Source organism: Siniperca chuatsi, linkage group LG3, assembly GCF_020085105.1.
Source record: "Siniperca chuatsi isolate FFG_IHB_CAS linkage group LG3, ASM2008510v1, whole genome shotgun sequence".
NCBI lineage: Eukaryota > Metazoa > Chordata > Actinopteri > Centrarchiformes > Sinipercidae > Siniperca > Siniperca chuatsi.
Genome location: NC_058044.1, coordinates 25258030 through 25268423, shown reverse-complemented (window position 1 = coordinate 25268423; position 10394 = coordinate 25258030). Strand labels below are relative to the sequence as shown.

Below are 10394 nucleotides of genomic sequence, written 5' to 3'. Positions count from 1 at the left end.
GTATCTAATAAGGTGAATATGTAAATACATATGTAATGTATGTGCATATATTGTTTGTATATTGTGAATAACTCACTATATCTAACAATAGTATTTGTATTTGTCATGCAGATGCACAGCAAGTGTACAGCTATGAAGCCTCCATTATGAGAATGTTTAATATTACAGGATGTTGAGTTGGAGCGCTGCACCATTCATACATTATCTGTCAGAAGGATCCATGAAAGCAGTGCAAAGCCTGCTTGCCAGCCAGCATTTCTCTGTGTATGTTTCATGAGGATGATGATATGATTATACAACAACTGTGTTCAGCTGTATAACTTTAACCAGCTTCGAAACTTTCCCCGCTGTGATGAGAAATCCTTTGATGTCTCCACGGGTGCGGGTGGTGGTGAGACGGCGCGAGGCTGCTGTACATTCAGTTGTTCTGTGTTGGCCTGATATATTTTTTGTTGTCTTTTTCAACTGTTACATTTTTTGAATAATTTCCAGGTGAAACTCTTTATGCAAAATCCTGTAAAAAATTCAACAAAAACACAAGTTTGTTGACTGAGGTAGACAGGTTCTGAATGTGACAACGGTCATGATGCCATCCAAGTAGCTGTCCCAAGAGAAGTTAGGACTTATGAGGGAACCTTATCTAGTTACCTCAACTACCATGTGAAAAAAAAAAATTAAAAAAAATAGTTTGAGCCATATTCATGGTAGCTGTAGCTGTGTTAGCTAGCTAGCAATGTATGCACCAACCTTGTTTGCTTGATTTGAAAGAAAGTACAGTTCTTTCTCGTGTTTTCCTCCAGACACATAGGGTTAAACCATTATAAAAACTCAGTAGTGACAAAATTTGAGCAAATCTATGAATGTTCATCGTCCCGCCTCTAAAATTCTCTCCAGTCTTAATATACTTTAACAGGTTCAACAAAACACTGAAGATGATGAGATTTCTGTTTAGAGTTGTTATATTATCAGTGTTGTTTTCATCATTAAAAAAATTGTAAAAAGCTGATTAAAAATGATAATACAAAAATCCATGTGAAAATAGGATTATAGTGGGAGCTCATTTGCATTACTCCCCTAATCTTCTCTTCAATTTCAATTGCCAGCAACATTTTAAGTTGTAAACATTGCGAAAGGACCTCTTTAATTATGCATTGCGGCGAGTAGTGCACTGAAAAAAAGCCCTTTGAATTTACTTGATTTTAATGTGTGCATCGGTCCCACATGATCAGAATGTGGCCAACTGACATCAATTTCCTCTTTTTCTCAATGAATTATTGCCTGTCAAGCCAACATTTTTCATTCACATTAGACTGTTTACAAGAATCGTGTTGATTCAACATATTATTTGTCAGTTATCGTAATACCAATTTATTGTGTAATGTTACACAATAATAATGTGTAATAAACACAAGTAATTTCGTCATGTCCAGGGTACCTGATTTTCATCAGTAACTCCTACTTGATTTCTTAATACTGATATTATTCAAAGGTATTATGTAACTCTAAAGCAATTTCATTATGTCCCTGGTAAAAAAAACTATGTCTGTAAATCTAACTTGATTTGTTAAAGTTAACTCTATCCAAATGTATTGTACACATCGGTTCCATGTTTAAGTGCAAATATGGCAATAAGCAAACACATTTCTTGCACAAAAATGACTTGTATTTGGTCAAAGAATATTGTACAACTTAGACATTGGACTCAAAATCCACCCAGAGCCCAGTTCAAACAAGTTTAGGGTTTTACAAGTGTGCATATATATAGTATTGTAGTAATGCCAATACAAGTTCTGACTTACTTCACATCATTTAATCATGTCACTGGACTGTTAAATGTCTCTCTTTGTAAGAGCCATAATTTTAAGATATTGCAAATTAATCAAAGGAAAGCAGGACAATATCAGGAGATAAAATTAACATCCATCAAAAGTAGAAGCTAAGAGGAACATTACATATCTACAACAACAACAAACAAAGACTTAAAACTTAAAAAGCAGCAGGGAGGTATCATACAAACAAACAGTCCTAGTTCATGTGAGATGAACTAAAGTACATGCTTAAAGCTTTTAGAATGAATAACACAAGTCCACGATCAGTGCAACGGAGGGAGCAATAATGTCCACAATCCAAGATGGTGAACATGTAAAACTGTGTCTTGCCATTGCACATTGGTAACAGCACACTGATAGTCTTTGATGCTGATCCTGGAGAGTGCGTTGCTTTCCAGCTCCATGACAACCTGGAGTGCTTTAAAGGTGGACTTGAGTTCAAACAAAATGGCAGCCGCAAATACATTTCTCTGCAATCTACCAACACCATCTTGCCCTTGAGGACAGTCCCGATGTCCGCTGGTTTACACGCAGGTATCCTGGTCTTTGATAACGTATTCCCACTGTGGTCTCCTCAGTGGATCCCTGGATGAGAGCATGATCTGCGACCTGTAGAATGCACATTCACAAAATCAAACAAGATGAGATCAAATAAAATACACATTATTTTATAATTATAATTATATTATTATAATACATAATATACAAAATGTCTGCATTCAACAATAACGTCAGATAAAGTCAGGAATGTGCACTTGCAAAACGAGGGGAGAGGTCTGAAGGGAGCCACTTTATGTAAAATCTTCCCTAAACATAATATGTATGTATGTATGTATGTATGCAGCAGAGTTCTGAATCAGCTGCAGCTTCTGATCATTTTTTTAGAGAGACCTGTAAAGACACTGTGACAGTAGTCGAGTCGACTGAAGATAAATACATGGACAAGTTTTTCCAAATCCTGCTGAGACATGAGTCCTTTAATCCTGGATGTATTCTTAAAGTGGTAGTAGGCTGACTTTGTATTTATCTTAATGTGGCTGTTGAAATTCAGGTCTGAGACGATGACTACACCAAGATTTCTGGCTTGGTTTGTGGTTTTTAACATTACTGATTGAAGCTGAGCGCTGACTTTTAATCGTTCCTCCTTGGCCAGTAAAACAATTACTTCAGTTTTATCTTTGTTTAATTGAAGAAAATTCTGGCATATTCAATCATTGATTTGTTCAATACACTTAGCACTTGTATTGGACCATTGTGCCCTGGTGACATTGTTATGTAAATGTGTGTGTCATCTGCATTATTATGGTAAAATGTTTTGTTTTCCATAATCTGAGCCAGTGGTAGCATGTAGATGTTAAACAGAAGAGGACCCAGAATGGAGCCTTGGGGAACTCCACATGTAATTTTTGTCTGCTCAGATGTGAAATTACCTATAGACACAAAATAGTCCCTGCCCTTTAAGTAGGATTCAAACCAGTGTAATACTGAGCCAGAAAGTCTCACCCAGTTTTACAGTCGGTCTAGTAATATGTTGTGGTCGACCATGTCGAATGCAGCACTGAGATCCAATAATACCAAGAGTGAAAATTTCCACCAGTGTCTGTGTTTTAGTGGATGTTATTAAAGATTTCAACAAGAGCAGTCTAAGTAATGTGGTGTGCTTGAAAACCTGACTGGAAGACATCAAAACAGCCAAGAAGTTATTCAGCAGTTGAAAAACAGCTTTTTCAATGCTTTTACTTAAAAACGGGAGGTTTGATTTAGGCCCATAATTGTTCATTAGTGATGTGTCTAGATTGTTCTTTTTTAAGAGTGGCTTGATGACCACCTGAGAGAAGAGACATGATGACAATTTCTAGAAGATCTGAGGCCATGCAATTAGAAACATTTTTGAAAAAGCCTCTTTGCAGAATATCAAGGTAGCAGGACCTCCAAGTTTATTTGGTTAATAGGATCAAATTGTGTCATGCTATTTGAATTGATTTTAAGTGGTCGCATATCCTGTACCAGATATAGTCTAATTTTCTGAATTTTGTCAATGAAGAAGGAGGCAAATTCATTGCAGACCCTGGTAGGTAGAAGTTCAGCAGCTACGGACACAGGAGGGTTTGTTAGCCTGTTGACAGTAGCAAACAAGGCACGTGCATTATTATTGTTTTTGGGGATGATGTCAGAGAAGAAGGACTGCCTTGCATTTCTCAGTTCTAAATTATAAATGCGAAGTCTCTCTTTATAGATATCATAATGAACCTTTATGACAGCTTTATGACACTCTCTTTTTTCTACTCTTATCAGCGTGGCCAGTCTCCATGGAGATCTGTTCATATCAGAGACAGCATTCACCTTGGGTGCAATGGCATCAATAACATTTGTAATTTAAATTTTATCTACAAGCTCATTGACTGAGACCCAAGAAAGGGCAGGTACAGAAGAGAACGCCTGAATAAATATTTCACTGGTGTTTTCATTGATCAAAAAAGTTTGCACAGTATTTAGGTGGCCTGTAGATATTTAGAAATATAGCTCAAGAGCCACATATTCAAAAGAAGCAAAATTCCCATAAGACATCTTGCATTGGAGGGAATCATTAAACAAAATGGCAACTCCACCTCCTTTCTTATGCACTGTAGCTTTGCTCATAAAACTAAAGTTGGGATGGGTAGACTAGGGTCACACAGGCCACCCGGGGTCCCGGCTTGTCCGGGGAAGAGTCATAAGTGCCATTAGCCTTGTAGCCTGCACCCAGCAGATATCAGTTAGAGCCTGCTGTGTTTTGTACACAATCAACTGGACGTCCTATATTTTTATCAGGATGAGGTTTGGGGGGGTGAAAAAAGTGAATCCTCACCGGTGGTTGTTGTGAGGGGGGTGGAGACTCGGATCTGATGTCTCTGATGATTAAAGCTCTCTTCAGGCAGGGGCTGAGGTTGCTCTCTTTCAAGGTTTCTGCTGCGCTGTTATGTCTTCCTCCTGTTTTGATTCCTCTTGTATCTTGTCCTTGGCAGAGGGAACAGATGGGTGACACAGGGAGTAAAATAGGTTAGAGACGAACAATTTTACGCCTGACTTTTTAAGGCAGAGTCCATCTGCCATCTGCAGTCCTAGGAACAGCTAAGATACTGTGCAGAACCCTCAAACTCCCAGGACTCTGGTAGAGGACCTGAGCTTGAGGATGACACATTCCACCCCACGGAGTGAGAGGGGGAATAAAAATTATATATATTATATTGAGCTGAACTTTAGTATGTATTTTTGCACAGAACAAGGACTTTGGTTTTGCCTCCCATCTCTTACATTGTAGTCATGTTAGGAAGAGATCTCTTCATAGCCAGTATGGCAATATGGCATTTGAATGTTGTGCTAACATGGACAACTATCTTTTAAGGAATTTAATCCCTGATCATTCAAATTATTATTATTGTTTTACAGCTTAACAAGATATGAAACATAAAATCTTAAAATACTGAACCTTAAATTAGACTCACCACAGCACAGATAGTAAGTACTAAGTCCCATGCCTCTCGTCCTAAATCAACATCGTCATCCTGGTCAAGACAGAGCAGCAGAAAAGGTTATTTGGTTAGAATCCTTATTTCTCATTCATATGTTAGCAGCAATATGTACAGCAACAGAAAAGTGTTGTTTTTTTCTTATTTAAGCCATGGGTGCCATAATGCTCTCTAGTGTTTCGCTTCTCTGTCCTCTTTTTACAAATATCTTCAGCAGCTTGTCAGGTTGTACATCTGGGCTGCAGGAGACTGTGGAAATACACAAATTCTGCATTTATCTGAAAACAAGAATAATAACAAAATTAAGAATACCATACAGCAGCAATTACAGCAGCAATTTAGTAAGGCATGTCAAATTAAAAACATTAAAACAACAATTAAGCTACCATGAAAGTTAGTGAGCTGAAGTAAAATTGATAGGTATTGATTGGTACAGCAGCTGAATAATTTCACAACTGTCTCTTGTCTTTATTACTTGAATACTTTATTTTCTAATATTAATTTATATTATGATTGTGCTTGTCTTTGAATTATTTGTTTTGCTGCTGCAGTATCCTATTTTAACTCCTATCTATTTAACTCTGTCCTATTTCAATTATCTATACAATCACAAAATATGTTTTTCCAACTTCTTGAAGCTTTTGCTGAAGCTTAAGAGAAATCAGGGTATTCCCTCATGTAAATCTGAGACAGCCCATCCAAGTGTTAATTCAACCACTTAAACAGGCATGTTAAAAAAGTAATACAATTATTAAATCCATATGAATACTGCTCACCACCACAGAGGCTTTGGAAGACTGTTAAGCATAAGGTAACCAATAGCCATGGCTGAATGAACACCAAGTATCTATACAATAACAAAATTAAATGTTATTTTTGAATCAATTTTGTTTTCCCAACTGCTTGGTGAAGCTTTTGAAAAATCTGGAGATTTCCCACCAAGGGATAGCCCATCTAAATGACTCTTCAACATCCTTAAAAGGCAGTTAAACATCAGATAAAATTATTTAATATGAATAATACTCACCACTACCATGAAGACTTTGGAGCATCACTCAAAGCGTAGCAGAAGTCAATCAATGCCCTTGGCTGGAGGAACACCTGATATCTATAAAAACAAAAAGCAAATGTTAACAATGGAAAAAATATAATTTGAACTGCTGCTGCCACCTGAAATGAAACATTCATTTGTCCTCACACATCTCCAATTGATTGTGACTGACTGAGCTGCTGCCTCTAACGTTACTTATAAAAACCTGTCACACAGGAGAAACAAAGCTAACCCATGGAGAGAGAAAATTGTGTAAGACTGCAAACTGTAGACCATAAACTCTTTTACACACATTTTATGAAACATTGATGTTAACAGGTAAGGTTTTAAAAGCTATTTGAGGGCTAATGTTAATGTGGCTAGTGAATCGTAGCTAACATCTGCATTAGCATTAACTAGCTCAAGTTGCTTACTGGCAGATAAACTGGATAATAGCTTAGTAAAAATAATGCATATTAACAGACCATCTCTAACTTTGACTGATTTGATAAGTTTTAAGTTTTGATTACCTTCGCTGTGTAGAAAGCTCTGGAGGTCCACGACAAATGCCTTTTTTCTTTTGCAATGGGAGACAAAATGGCGCAGTGTGTAACGGTCCCTGGCTGTTGTTGAGCCTGTTCCCGGGAGGTGGGGCATTCCATTTTGAACAAAACACAACTTCATCAATTTATCTCAACATGATTGAGACTAGTTGAATTTACATCACTCAATTTTAAAAGAATTCTGCGAGATTGAAATATGTTTGAAAAGGAAATATAAATAAATTGTGTAGTATATAATTGCATATTTGTAAATTAAACAATCCCTCACCTCCCCTTTTTCAGTGTGTTATCTTGCAGCAGGAAACACAACAGCTGTTGTGCCAAGGGACATACAATCCAGGTGAAAATCTTTTAACTGTGCTTAAATGCATATTAAAAATCTGGGTATTTTCTGTAAAAAAAACTGGTAGCCCATGGTAGCCATAACAACCATGTAAGGCAAATATAGCATGTTGGGGCAGTGCTTGTCAGTTTGTTCTGAGGTTCTACTGCCCCCCTAGTGGCCACAATCAATGAATGCAGCGTTAAAATAGATTGCGGTAGCTCAGTTTAGCTCCTTTCATCAAGAGATTTTCACACTGAAACTATGTTTGGAGAACTTAATGAAAGTAAAAGAGTAAATAAAAAACTGTGATAAGAATTGGCCTAATTGATGTCAGAATTTTCAAAGAACAATGCAATGTTTTGACAAAATAAAAAATAACCGTAGCAAAAAAATGTGTAAAGTAGAACACCTCAAATAGCAACTTGAAAATCTAGACCTTATCATCCCTTGCTATTCTCCTCTTGTTTGTCAGCTTTGATAACAAAATGTCGATAACTATCAAAATAAACTTTTGTCACCAGTGAGGCAGGTATAAAAGTCTTTTTTGATCATTCTGCCTCACAAATAGGGCAGAAAAAACTCCCTCTGGAAATAGATTACACAGAAAATGTTGTTATAAGATTAGCTGAAATACAATGTTTGCAGTCTGGGTTTTTATCAGTGTAGTTTTGGTTAATTTCCAATGCACCATGCCAAGATAATGGAAATTAGTGAATCAGTGAATCATCGTCAGTCATGATCAGGAAATGCTTGAATTTCATTTTTGGGCTATAAAAGCGGAATGTATTATCAGATGAAACCATTTCCTGACTTAGACTTCCAGATCGAAAACATATCTTCTTATGTGTGTATGTTTGTTTTGCTGATTACTCACTTTTTATGCTTTGGCAGCGCGCACACACACACACACACACACACACACACACACAGAGCATGGATTGGCATGTACTGTATGTATACACAAGAGATGATAGAACAGACAGAGATGAGCAACAATTTAAAGCATTCATATCCTCACGCACACGCTAAACACACATCTCCTGCCTTTCTTTCGTTTCCTTCCTCAAACAGACTCCATCTGATGGCAAACATCCTAAATACACACACACTTGCAAAGCTGATTTCTTCTGCTGCATAATCAAGCTTGGACAACATAACATAAATTCTAGCTGTAGCATGTAATGTTCAAAATTCCTCAAGTGTCCAGAGTGAATATGGTTTACCAAAGGGTATTCATATCTGAGCCATGTGACATTCTCTTCTCTTTCCTCCTTTGGAACAAAAGACGAGTTAAACCAAAGGAGCCCAACTTTTCTTGCCAGACAGACTCAAAACCATGCACTGGTCCCAGCTGTCATTCTGCAACCATGCGTAACAGAGACAAACAAACAGTGGGGGCCGCTTCGTTTTTAAACGCAACCCATCGATCATAACACGGCACCGCACATTTCCTGGAAGAGGGAGACAAGATGATGTGGAGAGGGAGAACAGTGGAGCCGGTGCACTTGTGTGTGTTATGTGTGTATGTGTGCACAGATTCAATAGAGGACTGGAAAACATTCTGGAGACTTAGACATCCTCTGAGGTACCACCCAGACATCTGCCACCTCCCAGCCTGGTCTCCTGACGCTTCCTACAGCCTGTGGTCAGAGTTCCCGTTCCTGCGCCCACTCCCGGATGGGGTGGGAAAAGGATGGTGCAACATTGGTGGAGATGGAAAATATGGAGTAGGAGGTTCAAATATGATAGGGATAAAATAAATGAAAAATGCTGCAGATGGGGAATAAAGGCCGGAGGAGATTAAAGGGGGTAAACAATACAGGAGGGTGGGAAAAGGAGAGGAACAGTGGGATTAGAATTGCAGCGATAAACCCTTTCGTCTTCCCTCCTCACATCCAGGGGCTGTCTTTAAACCCTGACACCCCCCCACCCCCCCCACCCCAGCCCCTCACCCGCCTCTCCTCCTCTCACACACGCGCCTACAGGCTGTCTTTACTCTCCTCACCCCACCCTCAGTCCTGAAGAAAAGTTCAATCTTTGCATTTTCATTGTGGTTGCCCACACCAACCCTGCGCCTCATGAAAGTTTCATCTCCCCCTCTCTCTCTTCCCCTCTTGTCCTCTCTCTCTCTCTTAGCCTCTCGTCACATATGCATCCATGGCTAGATCCAGCTCCCCAGGTGAGGAATGATGATGAGAAAATGCGAGGCAACCAGTAGAGATTTGCCATGCTGGGCTGTACGCAGCTCTGCTCTGGGGTGAATGAAAACAGCCTGCATGGAGGAGGACTGGAGTTGCCTTCGTATCTATACCACATAGCCCAAAGCAAAGGATGCAGCTGGTCTGATATGAGGCATTTTTGCTTCACTGGTACAAAGATCTTTTGGAAAACAGCCTCTAGTGGACATTGCTGGATGAAATCTGATGTATGCTCAAGGGACACGGCTGAAATAACTGATATGACTTCGCAGACACAAACAGAGACTCTTTGTGTTACGCCCATGCATGTTTAGTGAATGTATGTATTCAAACCTCAGCTGCTCAGCCGCACATGTGCAATTGTAACATTTATTTATGCTCACATTATCACAAAACAAACACTGGCTTGCCAAGAACAGGCCCAGGTTGTGGTGTGCCAGCTAGGCTATAAAAAGGCCCCTGCGAGCATGGCAGGCATTCAGGTTATGAGAAAAGGTTGCAAAGGTCAATACTTCAAGATGCATTATTATCAGATAGCATGACAGACAAATGTATACTCAGTGCAATATTTATATTATGATAAAAATGGCAGTGAAAAGCTCAACATTTCTTTTCAGTACTACACGGTAAACAGAATTTTCTCTGTAGCAAAAAGCCAATCCAGCCTTGATGTCACTGCAGTAATTCCTTAACTGAGTGGTTACCAAACTGTTCCCACCCTGGGCGATGTAGAGCCATTGCAAGGGGGGCACACACACACATAAGTGCTCTGACTCTAGCAGGCTAAGATTCAGATTAGCAGTTCTTTAGAATACATTTACAATTTTAGAGAACATGTTAAGTTTAAGACATTAAGACGTTTAAGGCATTTTTTGGAGGAAAAGAAAAACAGGTGTTTCGAGCAAATGTACGAAGCTTATCTCTCAGAGCCTTGTGTCTA

At 38.8% G+C, this 10394-nt stretch overlaps 1 long non-coding RNA gene across 2 annotated transcripts; it reads right to left on the bottom strand.

The window, feature by feature from the left end:
- Positions 1-1635: 1635 nt before the first annotated feature.
- Positions 1636-9156, bottom strand: LOC122873882. Of its 2 annotated transcripts, XR_006377530.1 has the most exons (6): positions 7200-9156; positions 6899-7003; positions 6366-6446; positions 5315-5616; positions 4678-4826; positions 1636-2438 (listed from the first exon to the last, which is right to left on the bottom strand). It is a non-coding gene; the product is annotated as an uncharacterized LOC122873882 (long non-coding RNA). The 2 variants fall into 2 exon arrangements; XR_006377529.1 differs by having other exon boundaries at positions 1637-2438; positions 6899-9154.
- Between the last annotated feature and the right edge of the window lie 1238 nt (positions 9157-10394).